At 51.1% G+C, this 22,503-nt stretch overlaps 1 pseudogene; it reads right to left on the bottom strand.

Annotated features, from left to right (window-relative positions):
- Positions 1-22,278, bottom strand: part of LOC101942358 (integrin alpha-D-like) — a 36,669-nt pseudogene extending 14,391 nt beyond the window's left edge.
- Positions 22,279-22,503: the final 225 nt, after the last annotated feature.

Here is a 22,503-nt window from a genome sequence, read left to right as displayed (position 1 = left end):
GAGGGGGAGGGATGGGAAAGGAGCGGCTGTACTGTATAATGGGCACTAGGGGGCAGCGGAGGGTGAAGGATGGCGAAGGGGTGGCTGTACTGTATAATGGGCACTAGGGGGCAGCGGAGGGTGAGGGGTGGGAAAGGGGCGGCTGTACTGTATAATGGGTAGTAGGGGCAGAGGAGGGTGAGGGATGGGAAAGGGGCGGCTATACTGTATAATGGGCACTAGGGGGCACTGGAGGGGGAGGGCTGGGAAAGGAGCGGCTGTACTGTATAATGGGCACTAGGGGGCAGCGGAGGGTGAGGGAAGGGAAAACAGCAGCTACAGGCTAATAGGTATTAGGGGGCTCTGGGGACCCATTATGTCTCTTCGGGGCTCTGTGGTGACCCCTCCCCGCAGGAGCTGGGCTCACCTGTCTGTAATGGGGACTGAGGCCTCCCTTTTCCCCATGGAAGATGTACAAGGCCCCATGATTGCTGTTCTCCAGCGGGGCCCCGATGGCTACATCTGTCCGTCCTTCCCCACTGATGTCCCCGATTTCGGACATGCTGGCCCCGAAGCGACCGAACGCCTGCCCTGTCTGTCCTTGCAGTGTCTTGCTGCAGTTCAGTGTCATCCCCTGCAGGCCCCATCCAAAGAGACACATGGGGAAAGGATCAGCACTGATGCCCAGCAGAGAGTATCCCTGCCCCTACTGACCCCCGCTTCCCTCTCTCCAGCACAGAGTTCCTTGGTGCCGCTCTGGGGCATTGGGGCCAGCACTGACTAGCAGGGAAGAGTGTCCCCTAAGGATCCCCCCCACGCCTGCTACTCCCATGCTAATTTTCCCAGCATCACAACCCCCTGGCTACACACTCAACCCAGCAGAACAGTCTGTCCTATCTCGGGGACTCTCTTTTTGCCCCAGCACCCCCACGAACCTGATACAGTTCTGTGGTGATCTGGAAGCCTACTTTCGCCGCCTTTGACTCAAAGAATACTTTCAACATAACACTGAACAGTGCACTGATACACAGATACCCTCCCACCAACAACACAGGAAGAAGAACTCCACATGGACTCCTCCTGAGGGTCGAAATGACAGTCTGGACCTATACATAGAATGCTTCCGCCGACGTGCACAGGCAGAAATTGTGGAAAATCAACACCGCTTGCCTCATAACCTAAGTCGTGCAGAACGCAATGCCATCCACAGCCTCAGAAACCACACTGACATTATCATCAAAGAGGCTGATAAAGGAGGTGCTGTTGTCATCATGAGCAGGTCTGACTACCAGAAGGAGGCTGCCAGACAACTCTCCAATACCAAATTCTACAGGCCACTTCCCTCAGATCCCACTGAGGAATACACTAAGAAACTGCACCATCTACTCAGGACACTCCCTACACTAACACAGGAACAAATCAACATACCCTTAGAGCCCCAACAGGGGTTATTCTATCTACTACCCAAGATCCACAAACCTGGAAACCCTGGACGCCCCATCATTTCGGGCATTGGCACTCTCACTGAAGGACTATCTGGATATGTGGACTCCCTACTCAGACCCTACGCCACCAGCACTCCCAGTTATCTCCATGACACCACGGATTTCCTGAGAAAACTACAATGCATTGGTGACCTCCCAGAAAACACCATCCTAGCCACCACGGATGTAGAGGCTCTCTACACAAACATCCCACACACAGATGGAATACAAGCTGTCAGGAACAATATCCCTGATGATGACACAGCACAGCTTGTTGCTGAGCTCTGTGACTTTATCCTCACGCACAAATATATACCTCCAGACCAGTGGCACCGCTATGGGCACCCACATGGCCCCACAATATGCCAACATTTTTATGGCTGACCTGGAACAACGCTTCCTCAGCTCTCGTCCACTGACGCCCCTTCTCTACCTACGCTACATTGATGACATCTTCATCATCTGGACCCATGGGAAGGAGACCCTGGAAGAATTCCACCATGATTTCAACAGCTTCCACCCCACCATCAACCTCAGCCTGGCCCAATCTACACGGGAGATCCACTTCCTAGACACCACGATACAAATAAGCGATGGCCACGTTAACACCACCATATACCGAAAACCCACCGACCGTTACGCCTACCTTCATGCCTCCAGCTTCCACCCCGGACACACCACACGATCCATCGTCTACAGCCAAGCGCTGAGGTACAACCGCATCTGCTCCAACCCCTCAGACAGAGACCAACACCTACAAGATCTTCACCAAGCATTCTCAAAACTATGATACCCACACAAGGAAATAAAGAAACAAATCAACAGAGCCAGACGTGTACCGAGAAGCCTCCTGCTACAAGACAGGCCCAAAAAGGAAACCAACAGAACTCCACTGGCCATCATCTACAGTCCTCAGCTTAAACCTCTCCAACGCATCATCAGTGATCTACAACTGGACAATGATCCCTCACTTTCACAGACCTTGGGAGGCAGGCCAGTCCTCGCCCACAGACAACCCGCCAACTTTAAGCATATTCTCACCAGCAACCACGCACCGCACCATAACAACTCTAACTCAGGAACCAACCCATGCAACAAACCTCAATGCCAACTCTGCCCACATATCTACACCAGCAACACCATCACAGGACCTAATCAGATCAGCTACAACATCACCGGCTCATTCACCTGCACGTCAACCAATGTTATATATGCCATCATGTGCCAGCAATGCCCCTCTGCTATGTACATTGGCCAAACTGGACAGTCACTACGCAAAAGGATAAATGGACACAAGTCAGATATCAGGACTGGCAATATACAAAAACCTGTTGGAGAACACTTCAACCTCCCTGGCCACACAATAGCAGATTTAAAGGTAGCCATCTTACAGCAAAAAAAACTTCAGGACCAGAGTCCAAAGAGAAACTGCTGAGCTCCAGTTCATTTGCAAATTTGACACCATCAGATCAGGATTAAACAAAGACTGTGAATGGCTATCCAACTACAGAAGCAGTTTCTCCTCCCGTGGTGTTCACACCTCAACTGCTAGCAGAGCACCTCACCCTCCCTGATTGAACTAACCTCATTATCTCCATACTGATTTATACCTGCCTCTGGAAATTTCCATTACTTGCGTCTGATGAAGTGGGCATTCACCCATGAAAGCTTATGCTCCAATACTTCTGTTAGTCTTAAACGTGCCACAGGACCCTCTGTTGCTTTTTACAGATTCAGACTAACACGGCTACCCCTCTGATACTTAACCCCATGGCAGTGCAGGAAAAGTAGAACCCCCAGGCCATCCATCTTCCCCCTGGCTCCATCCTGTTTCTTACCGGCCAGTTAATCAGGCAGATGTAGACTCGTCCTCCATTCAGGGGTGTATAGTACATGGGGGCTCCGATTAGAACCAGGTCCGTGTTCCCATCTCTGTCGAGGTCCACAGCACACAGTGTACCCCCAAAATATGAGCCAATCTGAAAAGGCAGATAAGTCACCCCTTCAATTTAGGCACCTCCTGCTTCTTCTCCCACTGGGACCCTTCTCACCCTATGGGGATACGGATTCAGTCCCAATACTCATTCCATCCTTAATCTCACCCTCCCGCTGCACAGCAGGTGGCGCTATCGCTGGAAGTGTTCTTGAACATATAGGCAGTTAGATCTTGGAGAGATGCTGAATGCTAATTGTGGTGCAATTCTTTTTAGAGATTGTACTAACACGAGTAAAGTTTATTCACTGACTGAGTCACTGTTATAAGTTCTGTTCAGCTGGAATGTATAGGCAGTTAGATCTTGGAGAAATTCACTTTGTTACTGTAGTGTGATCCTTTTCAGACACTGTTAATATCACTAGTAATATTATTTTCCTTGCCAGAGTATCTCTAGCCCAGATCCACAAAGGTGCTTATGTGCCTAACCCCCAGACTTAGGTGCCACTGTGATCCACAAAACCTCTGCATGGCTGCTGCTGACCCCGATAGGTGCCTAACCTGACTTGGCGCCTACATTTTTGCAGTACAAGCTCCTTATGTTGCTGCCTCAAGGGCAGGGCATGTGCACTGCTGTCTTACTCTAAGCAGCCAGTTGCCCATTTCACACCACACCCCAGCATGATCCACAAACTGGGGGAAGATAGGCGCTCCTCCACCTGCAGGGCACCATCTAGTATGTGTGGTCAGAGGAGAACTTGAACAGGGGTCTGCTATTTCTTAGGTTAGTACTCTAATCCCTCAGCTGTGGGCTCCCTCAGTCACTCCTGTTAAAGTTGTTCCACTTTAATTGACTAATTAAATATCATTTGGGCTGCAGATTGTGTGCAAATCACAACCACCCTATGGCCCAATGGTCAGGGCACTCCATGAGAGATGGCAGAGCCCTGGTTAAAGCTTTCTTCCTCATCAGGCAAAGCAGGGACTCAAACTAGGGGTTGCTCTATGTCCTAGGTGAAGACTCTAACCCCCAGGCTACAAGGGAGGGCCTCCCTTTTCTTCTATGGCTGGTTTGTGAAGATCTTGGTGGCTCTGAGCGTGCCTACTGGATGAGGCCCGACATGTGGGATAGGTAGAAGAGCACCTATTTTCCCCCCCTTCACTGGCAGGGATAGGAGCCTCTCTACAGCATCACAACACCCAAGTCCCTTGGTGGGTCTGGGCCTCTGTCTATATCAGTCTCATGAGTTCTATCTAGACTGTAAGTGAAGGTAACAGCAGTGTGATATTGGAGAGATGCTGAATGTCAGCTGTGGTGCAATTCCCTAAACCAGTCAAGTTTTTCCCCTGCCTGTGGCTCTCTGACTGAATCGTTCCTGAAGATGAATCCAAACACAAATATTACATGATGTCAAAATCTTACAGGCTTCCTCCCGCCCCCTCTCTCTCACATCAAACACGGCACTTTACCTGTAACATCCCCATACCTGCTCTCCCAAATGCTCCGATCTGCGTTTCCATTTTCTGCCCTTGGTATCTCGGCTGAACAGGACGACTTTGCCGGCGTGTTGGTAGCGAGGGGCCCCGACCACGTAGCTGCTCTGCCCATTGGCTGTGATGACCTGAGATGAATAACCTCAAAGGAAGAGAGGGACGTGGGGAGGTGACATGGGAAACAGCCATACAACAGTGCTGCACAGACCTTTCAGAGAACTGAGATACAGCCACCTCTGGGGTGGGGCACGGGGGCTGTTTAAATAGGTAAGGGAAGCTCGGTGGGTTTGTTCTTACCGAGGTAAGCATCATTCATGTCAGTGGAGGTTTTGGATACGTTGATGAAGCTCGGCTCCCCGCCGCTCCTGTACAGGTATATCCCACCGGACCAGTCATAGGCTCCCAACGCTCCCAGCACAGGCCCGTCCTAAACCGACACGCACGGAAAAGGGGACTGATTACAGGAAACGCAGCACAGAATGTATTTACTAGACAAGGCCACCACCTAGCATCGTGCTGGGACACTGGCGTCGGTGCTGATGGCCAGGGGAGTGAGCACCCCCTACTGGGTCCCCACACCACATGCTGCAGCATAGAGCCCCCCTAGTGCCTGCCCTGAGTGGGAGGGGAGGGTGTCCCCTGCATAGCTCCCGCAGCACTCTGGGCTAGTAAAGGGTTGTCTCCCCTGCAAGCACTAAGTCAACCAGCTCCTTCTTAGCTTGAAAGCGCTGTCAGGGCCCCAGAGCACGGCAGTGTGGGACACGTCTTGGGGCCAGGCATCACTCACAGGGGACAGCAGGGAGCTGAATCCTTCTTGAGACATTTCCAGCTGGAAGGAGCTGCCGCTCTGGGACTGGGTGCCTGGGGGGAGAGACAGACAGACAGACATGGGAGAGACCATCATAGACGGTAAAGGCCCCGTCTCCCATTCCCTGAGCCAGCCCTTCTCCCCACCTCGAGGCTGGATTGGATCCAGCACCCCCTAGAGAGAAGTCCCCGTATCCCCTTCCTCAACCCCTGGAGCCAGCAAGTCCCCTGCTCATGGGCTCCTGGATGAGAAAAGCATTTGGGGGATATATGGAGGTAGATCAGGAGATAGATGTTGGATGGGGAAAGAGAGAATATTTGGGGCCTATTTGAGCTCTAGATTCCCAGCTGCTCCCCGTCCCATCTCGGCCTTTAAAACCCATTTCTAGAGCCCCGGGGCCAGTGCAGCCCCTCCCCTGGCTCTGGTACCTTCAATGGCAAAGATCTTCTTCTGCAGCTGGTTCTGGATGCCCTTGAGGGCGTCGAAATTGTCCACCCGCAAGACGTGCTCGTTGCTGGGCTTAGAGGCGATCTCCTGGAGCTCCTGTTGGGCAGCAGCACTGGAGAAGGCCTCGCCGACCTTCACAGAGTAGAGGGAGGAGACCAGGGCATTGGCGTCAGTCACAGCCGAGAGCCCTGGACCAGCATACACCCGCGCCAAGCCCTGCTGGGCCCTAGAGAGGCACGGCTCAGCCAGCATCATGTGCCGCTCCGGTGAGTGGGGGTTGCGGGGCCGCTGGAGCCTGGAGTTATGGAGCCTGCCTCATTTCAGCACTGAGTTGTGTCGGTTGTATCAGCAGCAGGGCACAGGGGGCTTCTTGCCATGGGGATTGTCAGCACTCTGGGGCCCTGCATGACTCGATTTCCAGGGTGTAGTGAGGGGTGAGTGTGGGCAATGTCTCTGGGGGATGCTTCAGGGCGAGGGGTGAAGGGCTGGGACCACCGCACTAGTCTGGGTGGGTTGCGTGAAGTCAGTTCAGAGGTAGAGTCAGGCACCTCCCGGTCGCTGGACCCGAGACAAGCAGCAGACAAAGGTCAAATAAGATCCAGTGGCTAGAAGCGGAATTTACACCCATTCAGATTGGAAAGAAGGTGTCAGGTTTAACCATGAGGGGAATTAACCATTGGAGCAGCTCACCACGGGCCGCAGTGGATTCTCCATCCCTGGCAATATTTAACACAGGACCGGCTGGTTTTCTAAGAGATCTGCTCTGGTTCCAAACTTCCAGCAGGGATTATTTGGGGCAGTTCTCTGGCCTGTGCTGCACAGGAGCTGAGACTAGATGATTGCAAAAGTCCCTTCTGGCCTGGGAATCTATGACTCTAAACCCGAGTTTGTTGATGTAGGCTTAAGTCGACCTAACTCTGTAAGTGGCCTTGCTAAAATGTAGCTCCCACCCATGTAACTCGTCCACCACACGGACTTCATAACTCCACTTCTGTAAGAGCTGGTGCACTTAGCTGAATGGAGACAGGTTGGTGTAGTGTCCGTATAGGCACTGCGTTGCTTATATTGACTTCAGCTGTCAGTGCCCCACCATGCCCCATACTGACAGTTAAGTCGGTACAAGCGCCCCTGGTGAGGACGCGCACCACCGACAGAAGGAGGAGAGTGTGGACATGAAAAAACGATTTAATTACTGTGGTGGCTGTGTGACAATGTAACTTAAGTCAACTTAAGTTTGCCGCGTAGACTTGCCCTTTATCTTCCTGCTGATGCTCATTTCAATCTGTTCGGCTCAGCAGTTTCACGGAGATAAATGTCAAGTGACCTACACCAGTTTGGGGAGGATCAGAGCCGTTGTTTGAGCCCCAGGTGTGTGCAGAAAAGACTGCACGGGTAATTTTGCTGTTTAACTGGGGGGGCTGTATCTCAGGAACCGCTTGTTCAAGTGACCCCAAATTTGGACCACTAATCCTAACCACAAGGAATACTAAATTTCATGGCAATATGAGTCAGCACGTGGACCATAGGGCAGGCAGAAAACCCAACCTCTAACTAGAGAGATCTGCTCAACCTGAACAACAGAAGAGATCCAGCTCTCCTATAATGTCACACGTTGACCCAGTTACAACCCTGGGTCAGTTCTTCTCCCTTATCTGATGGGAACCTAGACACTGGCTCAGATCCAAACTAGTTCTCCACACAGCCGCGGCTCACCCCGATGGCGTAGCGGATGATTCCAGCTCTCTCAGCCTCAGGTATGACGTCCGAATAAGAAAGCGGGTCTCTAGTTTTCTCCCCATCTGTGATCACAATGAGAACCTTGGTGGCCTCATCCCGAGCGCCTCTCCCAGAGGGGAACAGCTCCCGCCTAGAAAAGGGGGGTGGGGAAGGCATGGGAGGGTTATTGATATGAAATAACACCTAGCGCTCGTCCACTGCTTTGGCATTGCCGATCTCAAAGTCCTTTACAAAGGAGGTCACTATCACATCCCCGTTTTACCAACGGGGACACTGAGGCACAGGGAGCAGACATTCCTTGCTTAAAGTCACACAGCAACAGAGACTCAGAGCTTTCAATAGAACTCCGGAGTCCTGGCTCCCAGCATCCCCACCCCACTTTAACCTGCTAGTGCCCACTCCCCTCCCAGAGGTGGGGACAGAGCCCAGGAGTCCTGATGCTCCCTGCTCTACCCACTAGTCCCCTCCCACAGCTGGAGATATAACCCAGGAGTCCTGAGGTCCCTGTCCCTTAGCTTGTATGTCCGTACAGCCCATTCCCTGTGGAGTCAGCACGGGGAGCAGGGCAATACCTACACCACTTTCCGGATGGCTGTGGCCGTGTACGTCGTCCCATGAAGCTGCACAACCCCCTGGAGAAGGTGATCAGGGTCACGACTCCCCCTGTACTTCATGAAGTCGAAGTGCAATTCAAATTTATTGGAGTACTGCATGAGGGCGAACTGCAAGGGGAGGCAGAGGAGAAGAGAGAAAAACAACCCCAGGAGTGGAGGTTAAGAAAAGCAGGAATCAGACTCAGTTAAGGGCTGAGGATGTAGCTGGTTCTGTTGGAATTTTTTCCTGGTTTTGGATGCAAAATCCTTTACTGCTCCCCCTGCAGCACAGCGCCCTCTAGGGCCACACTGGAGTATGGGGGTCAGCACTGACTGCGAGGGGCAGGGTACGTAGTCAGGGTTCAGCCTCTGCCTGTTACCTGCGTGTCGGTGCTGTGGAAGCACTTCATGATCTCAGAGAGAAACGTCTTCATCTTTCCGAAGTCCACAGGTGCGATGCTGCCCGAGCCGTCGATGAGGATCGCTATGTCTGTGACATGTTTGGGGCACTCTGAGAGGGACAGGAAAGAAATACATCCAACTCCTGACTCAACTCCACAAACATGGAGAAAACCCAGTAGAAAGAGCTAGACCAGACCAATGGGTCCATCTAACCTGGTACCCTGCCCCCTTCCTGCAACCCCGGATCAGAGCAGTGGGCCCCTCTGTCTCAATATCATCCCATCCCTGCCACTGAGGGGTCCTGAGCATAGACCATGACATGCACTGGGATGAAAAAAATACTCCCCACCCCCCTTCCCCAGAGCTGTGACAGAACCCAGGAGTCCTGACTCCCAGCTCCTACTGACATCCTGAATCAAACCAATGGGCCCACCTAGCCTGCTATCTGAACCCCTATCAGGCCCATGGGCCCATCTAGACCCATCTCCCCTCCACCTTCCTATGGCCCTTGTACGCACCCGTGACCCCAGAGCGTAGGTCCCACACACACAGCCCTGTGTCACCCCTCACCTGCCAAGGTGTCCGGGATGCGCCGGAGCTGCTGGAGGCTCTGGTCCAGGAGGAAGCAGTAGCCATTGACATACATGTTCTCCCCGCAGGCCCGATGCACCGTGGGGCCGCACACCTGGGGCACGAGAAGGCACGGAGTCAGTAGGTGCCCCTCTGAAGAGCGCACTGAGGGTGGGGGATAGATCCAGGGGTCTGCTCCTCCCATGGATACGCAGGGAAAGGCCCTGCCAGGGCGGAGGACCCACTTGGGACAGATGGGACCCACATGGGGGCATCCTCTGGTTCCCACACTCTCTGCTATGACAGCACCCAATCACTGTTGCCATTTCAATGTTACCCGGTTGTCACGCTCCCTGCTACATTCATTCTCAGTCACGGTTGCCATAGCGACAACCCAGTTACAATGATTCCTGCTACATCAGCTTCCTGCTTCCTTCCAGTCACTGTCACCATGGCAACATCAGTCAGTTGCCTTCATCCCTCACAACATCCTCTCACGGTCACTGTTGCCAAAGCAAGGGTACCTGGCTACCACCATTCTCCAGTGCATCCTTTTGCTCCCCCTCCAGTTACAGGAGTTACCAACAGCCCTCGCACAATTATCGTATCAAGTATCAGAGGGGTAGCCGTGTTAGTCTGAATCTGTAAAAAGCAACAGAGGGTCCTGTGGCATTTTTAAGACTAACAGAAGTATTGGAGCGTAAGCTCACCCACGAAAGCTTATGCTCCAATACTTCTGTTAGTCTTAAAGGTGCCACAGGACCCTCGGTTGCTTTTTACAATTATCGTATAGTCATGATGACATCACCCAAATGCCCCTCTGCACCATTGCTCCAGTCACGCTGACACTGACAAGTCACCATCATCCATGAGTAGTGGGGCTTGGTGGGGGGGAGCTGTCCCCTGGAATGATGAGGGAGCAAATGTCGGACCCCAGTCCCAGCACCCATCTGCCCTGGGTGTGGTACCTACCAGGAACTCGGAGCCTCGGGCAGCCAGAGACAAACCGAGGGACATGTTCATGGCATCGGGGGGCCCTGAGAGGGGAGAGATGCACACCAGGCTGAGCAAATAAACTCCACTCCTGTCCCAGAGCGGAGGATAGAACTGAGAATTCCTGACTCCCATCTCCCCCAGCTCTAACCACTAGACCCCACCCCACCCCAACACCCCCACTCCCTCCCAGAGCTGGTTACAGAACCCAGGAGTCCTGACTCCCACCCCAATCCTATTGCTGCCCCCCACAGCACAGGGTGCCCCTACTCTGGATGGGGATCTCCTGGCAGAGTCTGGAGCCCAGGTCGCACTTGTAGACTTTGCCGGTTTCATTCACGTTTCCTGTCTGCAGTGGGGCCCCGACAATCAGCCTGTGGGGGAGAGAGAAGAGGGGGGCTAGGGGGATGCCCCATCACAACGAGAAGAGTGGGTTCCAGGAGGGGCAGCCCAGCCAGACAAGCCCCTCAGCGTTGGGCATGAGTCATATGGGGCCCTGAGCCCACGTTCAGCCCTTACCCCCCAGCGCTGGCACTCCCGAACTGCACCACACTCTGCCCAAAGCCCACTGCTGCCGCCTGGAAGGTGATGGGTCCCTCCACCTCCACACTGAATCCATGGCTCGGTGCCAGCACTGCAGGGGTTAAACAGTCACCAGTTAGAGCTTCCCCTATGGAGAATGGGCCAATAGTTGGGTCTGAAGGGCCGGCTCCTTTTGGCTATGGGACTGAATTCCACACACACACACCCCGCCCGATTTAACCCACCAAATCCCACTCCTCTCCCAAAGCCAGGGATAGAACCCAGGCATCCTGACTCCCAGCTCCTCACCACCTGCTCCCTGTTTGTTAGCCCTCAAGGGCTATATTATGCAAATCATTCCCTGTATTCATTTGCATAGTGCCAGACTAAAAATAAATATCTTAAAAATCACTTAAAAATAAATATCATAAGTGGAGCTAGCGCTGGTAAATGAAGCCCTAGATTTATCTCCATCCACTTTTCTGATGCTGATCCGTAGCAGGTGCACTTCCTGTAGGGGTAGAAGGGTCAGATCAGACTTCATAGACTGAGAGACTCCAAGGCCAGAAGGGACCATTGTGATTGTCTAGTCTGACCTCCTGAATAACACAGGCCAGAGAACTTCCCTGCATTAACATTCCTGATTGAACTATGGCAGATCTTTCAGAAAAACGTCCAATAACGATTTAAAATGTCTAGTGATGGAGAATCCACCACAACTCTTGGCAAACTGTTTCAATGGTGAATTAGGCTTCCTGTTAAAAAGGTAGGCTTTATTTGCAGTCACAGGCCATGTCTGCACTACCACTTATGGAGGCAAAACTTATGTCACTCAGGGGTATGAAAAAACCACACACAAAAAAAGTTTCGCTGGCATAGTTGGTATTGTGCAGAATGCTATGTCAGCTGGAGAGCTTCTCCCACTGACATAGCTACCACCGCTCACTGAGGTTGTTTGATTACGTTGACTGGAGAGCTCTTTCCTGTCAGCATAGAGTAGCTACACGAGTGATCTTACATCGGTACATCTGCATCGGTAGAGCTGTGCCGCTGTATGCTCCCTAGTGTAGACACGGCCTTTGTTTGTCTAGCATCAACTTTCAGCCATTGGATCGTTTTAGCCCTTTATCTGCTAGATTGAAGAGACCAATATTAAATATTTGTCCTCCTCATAAGTACTCATAGACTGGGGTCAAGTCACCCCTTAACCTTCCCTTAACTAGATTGATCTCTTTGAGTCTATCACTATGAGGCAGGTTTTCCAATCCTTTCATTAGTCTCATGGCTCTTCTCTGACCCCTCTCCAATTTATCAACATCCTTCGTGAATTGTGGGCACCAGAACTGGATTCACTATTCCAGCAGGGGTCGCACCAGGGCCAAATACAGAGGTAAAATGCAATAGAACCTCAGAGTTATGAACACCTTGGGAATGAAGGTTGTTCGTAACTCTGAAATGTAAGTAACTCGAACAAAACATGATGGTTGTTCTTTCAAAAGTTTACAACTGAACATTGATACAATACAACTTTGAAACTTTACTATTGTGACAAAGTTCCTCCTCTGCCTTGGTGGGTCCTGCGCTTTTTGGCGGATTTGCTCGCCTCAGAGGTTCACAGCAGCCCTCAGTTTGGCCACTTTTGTGCTCAAATCTGCCATTCACTCAGCTCACCTCATCACTGGCCAGCATGGGGGAAAATGGAGAACAATCCCCGCAGTCTCTGTGTCCCACCTAGTGGGTCTGGGACAGGACAGGTTCCTTTCCAAATTAGACCTTCCCTTTTGGTGTGTCTCACAGACCAGGTCAACTCCTTCTGTGTCCGATCAGGAGTTGGGGGGGATGGGGGAACCCAGGCCCACCCTCTACACCGGGTTCCGGCCCAGGGCCCTGTGGATAGAAGCTGTCTACAATGTCCCCTGTATCAGCTGAGTGACAGCTACAACTCCCTGGGCTACTTCCCCTTGGCCTCCTCCCAGCACCTTCTTTATCCTCACCGCAGGATGTTCCTCCTGGTGTCTGATCATGCTTATACTCCTCAGTCCTCCAGCAGCAAATCCCCTCACTCCCTGCTCCTTGCACACTCCCCACTAACTGAGGGGAGGTCCTTTTTAAACCAGGTGTCCTGATTAGTCTGCCTGCCATAACTGATTCTAGTATGTTCTTAATTGGCTCCATGTGTCTTAATTAGCTTGCCTGGCTTAATTGATTCTAGCAGGTTCCTGATTGCTCTAGGGCAGCCCCTGCTCTGGTCACTCAGGGAACAGAAAACTATTCATCCAGTGGCCAGTATATTTGTCTTCTACCAGACTCCTGTACCCCACTGGTCTGGGTCTGTTACGCTATGCAGAAGAAAAATGCAGCTTCCTCTTCATATTTTTAGTAGTTTACTTTTAACACAGCACTGTACGATAGTTGATTTTTTTCGGTCTCTGCTGCTGCCTGGGTGTGTACTTCTGATTTAAATGAGGTGTGTGGTTGACTGGTCAGTTCATAACTTTGAGGTTCAACTGTAACCTCACGATTCCTGCTTGAGATTCCCTTAACTCATGTCACACAAGAAACAGGCAGTGGATGGCAACACTGAATCCCTAATGCATAGGGGAGCTAACTAACTCCCCACCTCCGCCCGCGGGACTGGCTGAGGGAAATGGGTGAGTGGGAAAACCCACTCTCCAATTGGATGATCTTCCCCACCTCCTCCACCTCCTGGGGTAGGGTAGCCAATCAGGGCTGCCACAGGAGGCAAGCAGGGCTGAGAGGAATTGTGGGAGAGAATTAGGGAATGTAATAATCTCTCAGGGTGGCTCTGTTCTCCTCTCCATCACTGCAAGCCCAGACCTGGGAAGGAGAATCCCCTTGGAGCTGTCCCCTCCAGGCTGGGAGGAGGTAAAGACCCTCCAGATTTGCAGGAGGAGCAGATGTGGGGCAAGGTGAGGTGCAGAATTGTGGGGCTGGAGGGTGGTGTTGGAAAATTGTGGGGATCGTTGGACAAAGGGGGTGCTGAGAGGGTGGGGGCAGGCTCCCCCAGTCTTTCCTTCATCCCTTTTTCGGACCCATTTCCAAATGTGCCTCAAACTCCACAGTCCCATGCTCAAGTCTGTCAACCTTATTCTCAGCCAACGTGTGACCTCCCCCCATGCCCTGAGAGGTCACAGCTTCACAGACAGAGGAGACATGCCAACCATGTCCGCTTCCTGCTCACCAACTGCAGCCCAAGCCCACATCTTACCAAGCCCACGTGCCTCACAGAGAGGGAGTCACACCTCCCCCCATCCCCTCCCTGAGTCACCCAACAAGTGGCCACATCTCAGTGCTGGGTGAGGGAATTCTTGTACAAACAGCTCCCATGCCCCACCCCATAGGTGGCTGCATCTCAGTGCCGGGCAAATAACTTCAGGGATTCCATGCCTGCAAAATATGGATTTCATGTGCATTATAACATGTTTTTGGTGCAGTATTTTCAAATAAAACAACTCCCAGAGAATGATAGTTATAATCCAGTGTAAAAACAGAGCCCTCGCCTCTGTATGCAAATAGATTCACATCAACTTTAGATAATGCCCTTAACTGTTCATTGCTTATCAACATAGCCTCTTTTACCCTGTTTAGGTTGGCACTGGGGGCCTGTTGCACACATTTTAACAATTTCGCTATCTCACTGTTCATTTGTGGCCACTACAGTCTCTCTCTGGCTCTGCATTGACATTTCTCCAGGTCCAAGTGTCCTTCATGTCCTCCTGTGAGCATGTCAGCTTGTAACATCTTCGGCGCTACTATTCTATTTCCTCCGCCATCACCAACAGACAGTTCTGCCTTGAACTGAAAATGTGGAGCTGATCTGGAACGTCCTGACCATTGCTAGGCAGAGATGGGCTCCACCTAACGAAGAGAGGGAAGAGCATCTTCGCAAGCAGGCTGGCTAACCTAGAGAGGAGGCTTTAAACTAGGTTCACCGGGGGAAGGAGACCAAAGCCCTGAGGTAAGTGGGGAAATGGGATACCAGGAGGAAGCACGAACAGGAGAGCGCAAGAGGGGAGGACTCCTGTCTCAGACTGAGAAAGCGGGACAATCAGTGAGTTATCTTAAGTGCCTATACACAAATGCAAGAAGCCTGGGAAACAAGCAGGGAGAACTGGAAGTCCTGGCACAGTCAAGGAACTATGATGTGATTGGAATAACAGAGACTTGGTGGGATAACTCGCATGACTGGAGTACTGTCATGGATGGATATAAACTGTTCAGGAAGGACAGGCAGGGCAGAAAAGGTGGGGGAGTTGCATTGTATGTAAGAGAGGAGTATAACTGCTCAGAGCTCCAGTATGAAACTGCAGAAAAACCTGAGAGTCTCTGGATTAAGTTTAGAAGTGTGAGCAACAAGGGTGATGTCGTGGTGGGAGTCTGCTATAGACCACCAGACCAGGGGGATGAGGTGGACGAGGCTTTCTTCAGACAACTAACAGAAGTTACTAGATCACAGGCCCTGGTTCTCATGGGGGACTTCAATCACCCTGATATCTGCTGGGAGAGCAATACAGTGGTGCACAGACAATCCAGGAGGTTTTTGGAAAGTGTAGGGGACAATTTCCTGGTGTAAGTGCTGAAGGAACCAACCAAGCAGCACTGTCTCGACCTGTTGCTCACAAACAGGGAAGAATTGATAGGGGAAGCAAAAGTGGATGGGAACCTGGGAGGCAGTGACCATGAGGTGGTCGAGTTCAGGATCCTGACACAAGGAAGAAAGGAGAGCAGCAAAATACGGACCCTGGACTTCAGAAAAGCAGACTTTGACTCCCTCAGGGAACTGATGGGCAGGATCTCCTGGGAGAATAACATGAGGGGGAAAGGAGTCCAGGAGAGCTGGCTGTATTTTAAAGAATCCTTATTGAGGTTGCAGGAAAAAAACATCCCAATGTGTAGAAAGAATAGTAAATATGGCAGGCGACCAACTTGGCTTAACAGTGAAATCCTTGCTGATCTTAAACACAAGAAGTGGAAGATTGGACAAATGATCAAAGAGGAGTATACAAATATTGCTCAGGCATGCAGGAGTGAAATCAGGAAGGCCAAATCACACTTGGAGTTGCAGCTAGCAAGGGATGTTAAGAGTAACAAGAAGGGTTTCTACAGGTATGTTAGCAACAAGAAGGTCAGGGAAAGTGTGGATCCCCTTACTGAATGGGGGAGGCAACCCAGTGACAGAGGGTGTGGAAAAAGCTAATGTACTCAATGCCTTTTCGCCTCTGTCTTCACGAACGAGGTCAACTCCCAGACTGCTGCACTGGGCAGCACAGCATGGGGAGGAGGTGACCAGCCTCTGTGGAGAAAGAAGAGGTTCGGGACTATTTAGAAAAACTGGACGAGCACAAGTCCATGGGGCCGGATGCGCTGCATCTGAGGGTGCTAAAGGAGTTGGTGGATGTGATTGCAGAGCCATTGGCCATTATCTTTGAAAACTCATGGCAATCCGGAAAGATCCCGGATGACTGGAAAAAGGCTAATGTGGTGCCCATCTTTAAAAAAGGGAAGGAGGAGGATCCGGGGAACTACAGGCCAGTCAGCCTCACCTCAGTCCCTGGAAAAATCATGGAGCAGGTCCTCAAGGAATCAATTTTGAAGCACTTAGAGGAGAGGAAAGTGATCAGGAACAGTCAGCATGGATTCACCAAGGGCAAGTCATGCCTGACTAACCTAATTGACTTCTATGATGAGATAACTGGCTCTGTGAATGAGGGATGTGAGCAGTGGACATGATATAGCTTGACTTTAGCAAAGCTTTTGATACGGTCTCGTACAGTATTCTTGCCAGCAAGTTAAAGAAGTATGGGCTGGATGATTGGACTGTAAGGTGGATAGAAAGCTGGCTAAATCGTCAGGCTCAGTGGGTAGTGATCAATGGCTCCATGTCTAGTTGGCAGCCGGTATCAAGCGGAATGCCCTAAGGGTCGGTCCTGGGGCCGGTTTTATTCAATATCTTCATTAATGATCTGGAAGATGGCGTAGATTGCACCCTCAGCAAGTTTGCAGATGACACTAAACTGGGAGGAGTGGTAGATATGCTGGAGGGTAGGGATAGGATACAAAGGGACCTAGACAAATTAGAGGATTGGGCCAAAAGAAACCTGATGAGGTTCAACAGAGTCCTGCACTTAGGAAGGAAGAACCCCATGCACTGCTACAGACTAGGGACCGAGTCACTAGGCAGCAGTTCTGCAGAAAAGGACCTAGGGGTTATGGTGGAAGAGAAGCTGGATATGAGTCAACAGTGTGCCCTTGTTGCCGAGAAGGCTAACAGCATTTTGGGCTGTATAAGTGGGAGCATTGCTATCAGATCGAGGGACGTGATCATTCCCTTCTATTCGGCATTGGTGAGGCCTCATCTGGAGTACTGTATCCAGTTTTGGGCCCCACACTACAATGAGGATGTGAAAAAATTGGAAAGAGTCCAGCTGAGGGCAGCAGAAATCATTAGGGGGCTGGAGCACCTGACTTATGAGGAGAGGCTGAGGGAACTGGGATTGTTTAGTCTCCAGAAGAGAAGAATGAGGGGGGATTTGATAGCTGGTTTCAACTACCTGAAGGGGGGTTCCAAAGAGGACGGAGCTAGGTTGTTCTCAGACTCGATGACCTCCTGAGGTCCCTTCCAACCCTGATATTCTATGACCACCCAACAGTAACAGCCTTAATTACCCTCTGTAAAGTCTCATCATTAGCTGTAGCCTCAGCAAGTTCATTCCAACTAATCAGGAAAGAGATCTTGGAGTCATCGTGGATAGTTCTCTGAAGACGTCCATGCAGTGTGCAGCCCAGTCAAAAAAAGCAAACCTGATGTTAGGAATCATTAAAAAATGGATAGAGAATAAGACAGAGAATATCTTATTGCCATGGTACACCCATATCTTGAATACTGCATACATCTCAAAAAAGATATACTGGCATTAGAAAAGGTTCGGAGAAGGGCAACTAAAATGATTAGGGGTTTGGAACAGGTCCCATATGAGGAAAGATTAAAGAGGCTAGGACTTTTCAGCTTGGAATGAGGAGACTAAGGGTACGTCTACACTACCCGCCGGATCGGCAGGTAGCGACTGATCTATCGTGGATTGATTTATCTCATGTAGTGTAGACACGAAAAATTTGATCCCCGATCCCTCTCCTGTTGACTGCTGAACTCTAGCTCGGCGAGAGGCAGAAGCAAAGTCGACAGGGGAGCCGCAACAATCGAACCCGCACCGTGAAGACGTGAGGTAAGTCGAATTAAGATACATCGACTTCAGCTACGCTATTTTCATAGCTGAAGTTGCATGTCTTAGGTTGATTGCCCCCTCCCCCCAGCGTAGACCAGGCCTAAGGGGGGATATGATAGAGGTATATAAAATCATGAGTGGTGTGGAGAAATTGAATAAGGAAAAGTTATTTACTTGTTCCCATAATATAAAAACTAGGGGCCATGAAATGAAATTAATAGGCAGCAGGTTTAAAACAAATAAGAGGAAGTTCTTCTTCATACAGCGCACAGTCAACCTGTGGAACTCCTTGCCTGAAGAAGTTGTGAAGGCTAGGACTATAACAGGGTTTAAAAGAGAACTAGATAAATTCATAGAGGTTAAGTCCATTAATGGCTATTAGCCAGGATGGGTAAGGAATGGTGTCCCTAGCCTCTGTTTGTCATAGGGTGGAGATGGATGGCAGGAGAGCGATCACTTGATCATTACCTGTTAGGTTCACTCCCTCTGGGGCACCTGGCATTGGCCACTGTCGGTAGACAGGATACTGGGCTGGATGGACCTTTGATCTGACCCAGTATGGCCGTTCTGATGTTCTTATGTTCAGGGCCGGCTCTAGGGCTGGGGCAGCAGGGGGGTGCCCCAAGCAAAAAACATTTTGGCTGCCCCCCACTGCACCCTCCTGCCGCCCCAGCCCTGGGTCACTGGTAACTCGCTCCCAGGGCGGGTCATTCAGCAGGAATTTGGGATGTGCACAGAACACAGACAGGATTGGTTCCCATATGGTTACAGAACTGCAGTGAAGTGGAACAATTTTCAGCTTGTGTGATTGGAGGATGTCTGGATGCATATTATAAGACTGTCCTACATAAATGAGGAAAAGTTGAGGTGCCTTTATTATTCTTTTGTTCCACTCTTTGTTTCTATGGGGAATTTGCCAATGCAATATTACTGTCTTCCTTTTAAACAAATAAAACTAAAACTTAATAATAATAATAATAATAATAAAAGCAATGGCTGTTGAAAATAGCAATTCCAGTCCTAATAACCACTGGGGAGCATTTCTTGCTCAATTTATTCTACTTTTTCTACAGCAAGTTACAGTGGATCAGTATATTTGATTTGGGGGAAATGAAATAACAGCTGCCCAAATTGAGCGTGAGCACTCCTGAATTTTGAGGTGTTCAAATCTGGAAGGCAGGTGCTGGATTCCCTTTCGGAATATTAGCTATATCTGGAAAGGAAAAGTCAATTTCTGCTTCCATGGCTCAGAAGTGGAAATCCTCCTACGTGCCTGGTACTGTATCTAAAGCTGCCCAGTGTAGTAGAGCCTCCCCTCCCTTACTTTTCATTTTAAATTCTAGTGGGATCCACGTACCTCCCTTGCTAGGCTTCAGATAGAGAGGGGCACCGTCCATTTAGTCCACCCAATTTTTTCTTTGGGGGAGAGCTCAGGGCTGGGGCGGCAGGGGGTGCAGGTGGGGGCCAGAGCTGGGGTGGCAGGGGGTGCAGGGGGGGAGAGCCCAGGGATGGGGCAGCAGGGGGGCGCAGGTGGGGGTCAGAGCTGGGGTGGCAGGGGGTGTGGGTGGGGGAGAGTCCAGGGCTGGGGCAACACAGGGGTGCGGGGGGAGCCCAGGGCTGGGCTGGGGGGCGGCAAAAAAACTAGAGCTGGCTCTGTTCCTACCATTCACAGCAAGCTGCAGCATGAGGTTTCAGTTCCACAATCCTTCCCCCTCCCTTTCCTGTTAATTGTGGCAGAGGGAATGCTGGGAAATGTAGTTCTTTCCCTGCTCCAGGGCTGGCTCTATAGGCAGGGAGCTAACCAAGGAACTACAGCTCCCAGGGCTCCCTGTGGGTTCTCAGTTCTCACACTAGATTCTTGCGCCCCTGCAAATTTGCTGCCTCAAGCACCTGCTTGCTTTGCTGGTGGCTAGAGCCGGCGCTGCTTATGTTCAAAACCTTTCTGAGACTGAGCACCAGACCTAACTCTCCTCCCAAAGCTGGGGATAGAACCCAGGAGTCCTGACTCCCAGCCCCTCCCCACCAGCTCATTCAAGCTTCCCTTGTGTCTAGCCCTGGATGGTCATTTTATGCAAATTGTTTCATGCCTTCATTTGCATAGCAGCAGAAACTCCCACATGAAGAATAAATATAGTGAGTGCATTTAGCACTGGTGAATGAAGCCTTTGATTTCTCTCTTGCTGATCTGTGGATTCATGTCGGGAGAGGGACCTTCTGTAGGGTCGCAGGGGCAGATCAGCCTTCATAAAATTACAGAATAGAACGCCAGAAGGAACCGCTGTGTTCATCAAGCCTGACTTCCTGTGTAACACGAGCCAGGGAGCGTCTCAGAATTAATCCCTGTTTGAACTAGACTGGAACATTTAGAAAAAGTTCCAATCTTGATGTAAAATTGCCAGTGACGGGGAATCCACCACGACCCCTGGTAAATTGTTCCAGTGGTTAATTACTGTCACTGTTAGAAATGTTACACCTCATTTCCAGTCTGGATTTGCCTTGCTTCAGCTCCCAGCCATTGGATCCTTTCTCTGCTAGACTGAAGAGCTCATCATCAAATATTTGTTCCCCACGCAGGTACTTATAGACCGAGATCATCTCCCCTTGGCCTTCGCTTTGTTAATCTAAATAGTGATAGACTCAAGGAGCTCAATCTATCTGGCAGGTTTTCTAATGCTTTGATCATTCCCATGGCTGTTCTCCGAGCCCTCTCCAATTTATCAACATCCTTCTTCGACTGAGGGCACCAGAGCTGGCCACAGGAGTCCAGCAGCACTTGCACCACTGGCAAATACAGAGGTAAAATAACCTCTCTGCTCCTACTCCAGTTTCCCCTTCTTACGCATCCAAGGATTGGCCGCAGCATCGCACTGGGAGCTCCTTGGCCCAGGCACTTCTCGGTCTCTCTGCTGAGTCTATCAGTTAATGCAGGGTCTCCTGGTAAGCTTGTGCCGGGGGAGCAAGAGCTGAGACCCACCAAACTCATGTCACACAAGAAATACCAAACAGCCCCTCAGTGGCAACAGTGAATCCCTAAGGCACAGCGTGGCCATTTCTCCCCAAGAATCCCCTGGGAGCTGCCCCCTCCAGGCCTGGGAAGTAGTAAAGACCCCCCAGAGTTGTAGGAGGAGCAAATATGGGGCAAAGTGGGGTGCAGAATTGTGGAGCTGGGTGGATGGTTCCTGTGGATGAAGGAGCTGAGGGTGGGGGAGGAGCTGAGGTGGCCTCCCCCATTCTTCCCTTCATCCCTTTTCAGACCCCATCTTCCAGTCTGTCCCCCCTTCCCAGGTCATCCCCCTCACTGTCAGCCACCCCAAAGCCGGCCCCCTCCATTCCCTGATAGGTCCAGGCCTCACAGACAAGAGACATGATGTTGAAGCGGCTGTGGTTTTACAGCAGGATTGCGGAGTTGCAAACACTGCATCCACTTCGCACCTGCCGGACCTTCCCTCCCCCTTCACAATGAGGACACACGCCCCACAGAGAAGGGGAGTCTCACCTGTGACCCTCTCCCATCCCAGAGAGTCTGGGGGAACAAAACACAGAGGGAACAGAACCCAGGAGTCCTGATTATCAGCCCCCCATCCCTCCTCTAAGCCCCTAGAGCCCCATTCCTCTCCCAAATCTGGGGAGAGAACCAAGGACTCCTAATGCAGAGGCCCCTGCTGTAACCCACTAGATCCCACTTCCCCCCCACCAGAGCCAGCCAGAGATAGGACCCAGGAGTCCCGACCGTGCAGCTGCTCCCATCCCCCTGCCAGAGGGGTACTCGCTGGGCACCCATGTGGAGGAGCCCAGCTTTTCCCAGTCCCTCTGGCTGGCACTTACCTGCGCACAGGTAGAGGAGCAGAGGCAGGGGGTCCATCCTGTGCTGGGTGAGGGGTGTGTGTGGAGAGGGGAGTGAGAGGTTCAAGGACGCTGCCTGGAGAGGAGGCAGCAGAGTGCAGAGGAAAGAGAAGTGATACCGAAAAGAGAGAAACACTAATGGGAGGGACAGGGGGGACTCAGAGGTGTTATAGGGAGGGAGCAGAATGGAGAAAAGAAAAAGTCAAGAACACTGAGACACCCAACTAGTCAGACACACACGCAGCTACATGGAGACTGACGAAAAAACAAAAAAGACCAACCATGTACACCCTGAACTCCTCTTCTCCACTCCTGTCAGTGGTCAACTAGTTACATGTGATGTTGCTAATTTAGTCATTTTCCATCCCCCAGCGCCCTTTGTAAATTCAAACACCCTCTAATTTCAATTCTTGGGGAAAATATTGCAAACACACCTACCCTGAGACAAACACAC

Source organism: Chrysemys picta, chromosome 4 (assembly GCF_011386835.1).
Source record: "Chrysemys picta bellii isolate R12L10 chromosome 4, ASM1138683v2, whole genome shotgun sequence".
NCBI lineage: Eukaryota > Metazoa > Chordata > Testudines > Emydidae > Chrysemys > Chrysemys picta.
Note: the sequence above shows the minus strand (reverse complement) of the source record. Positions and strands in the feature narration are given on the sequence as shown.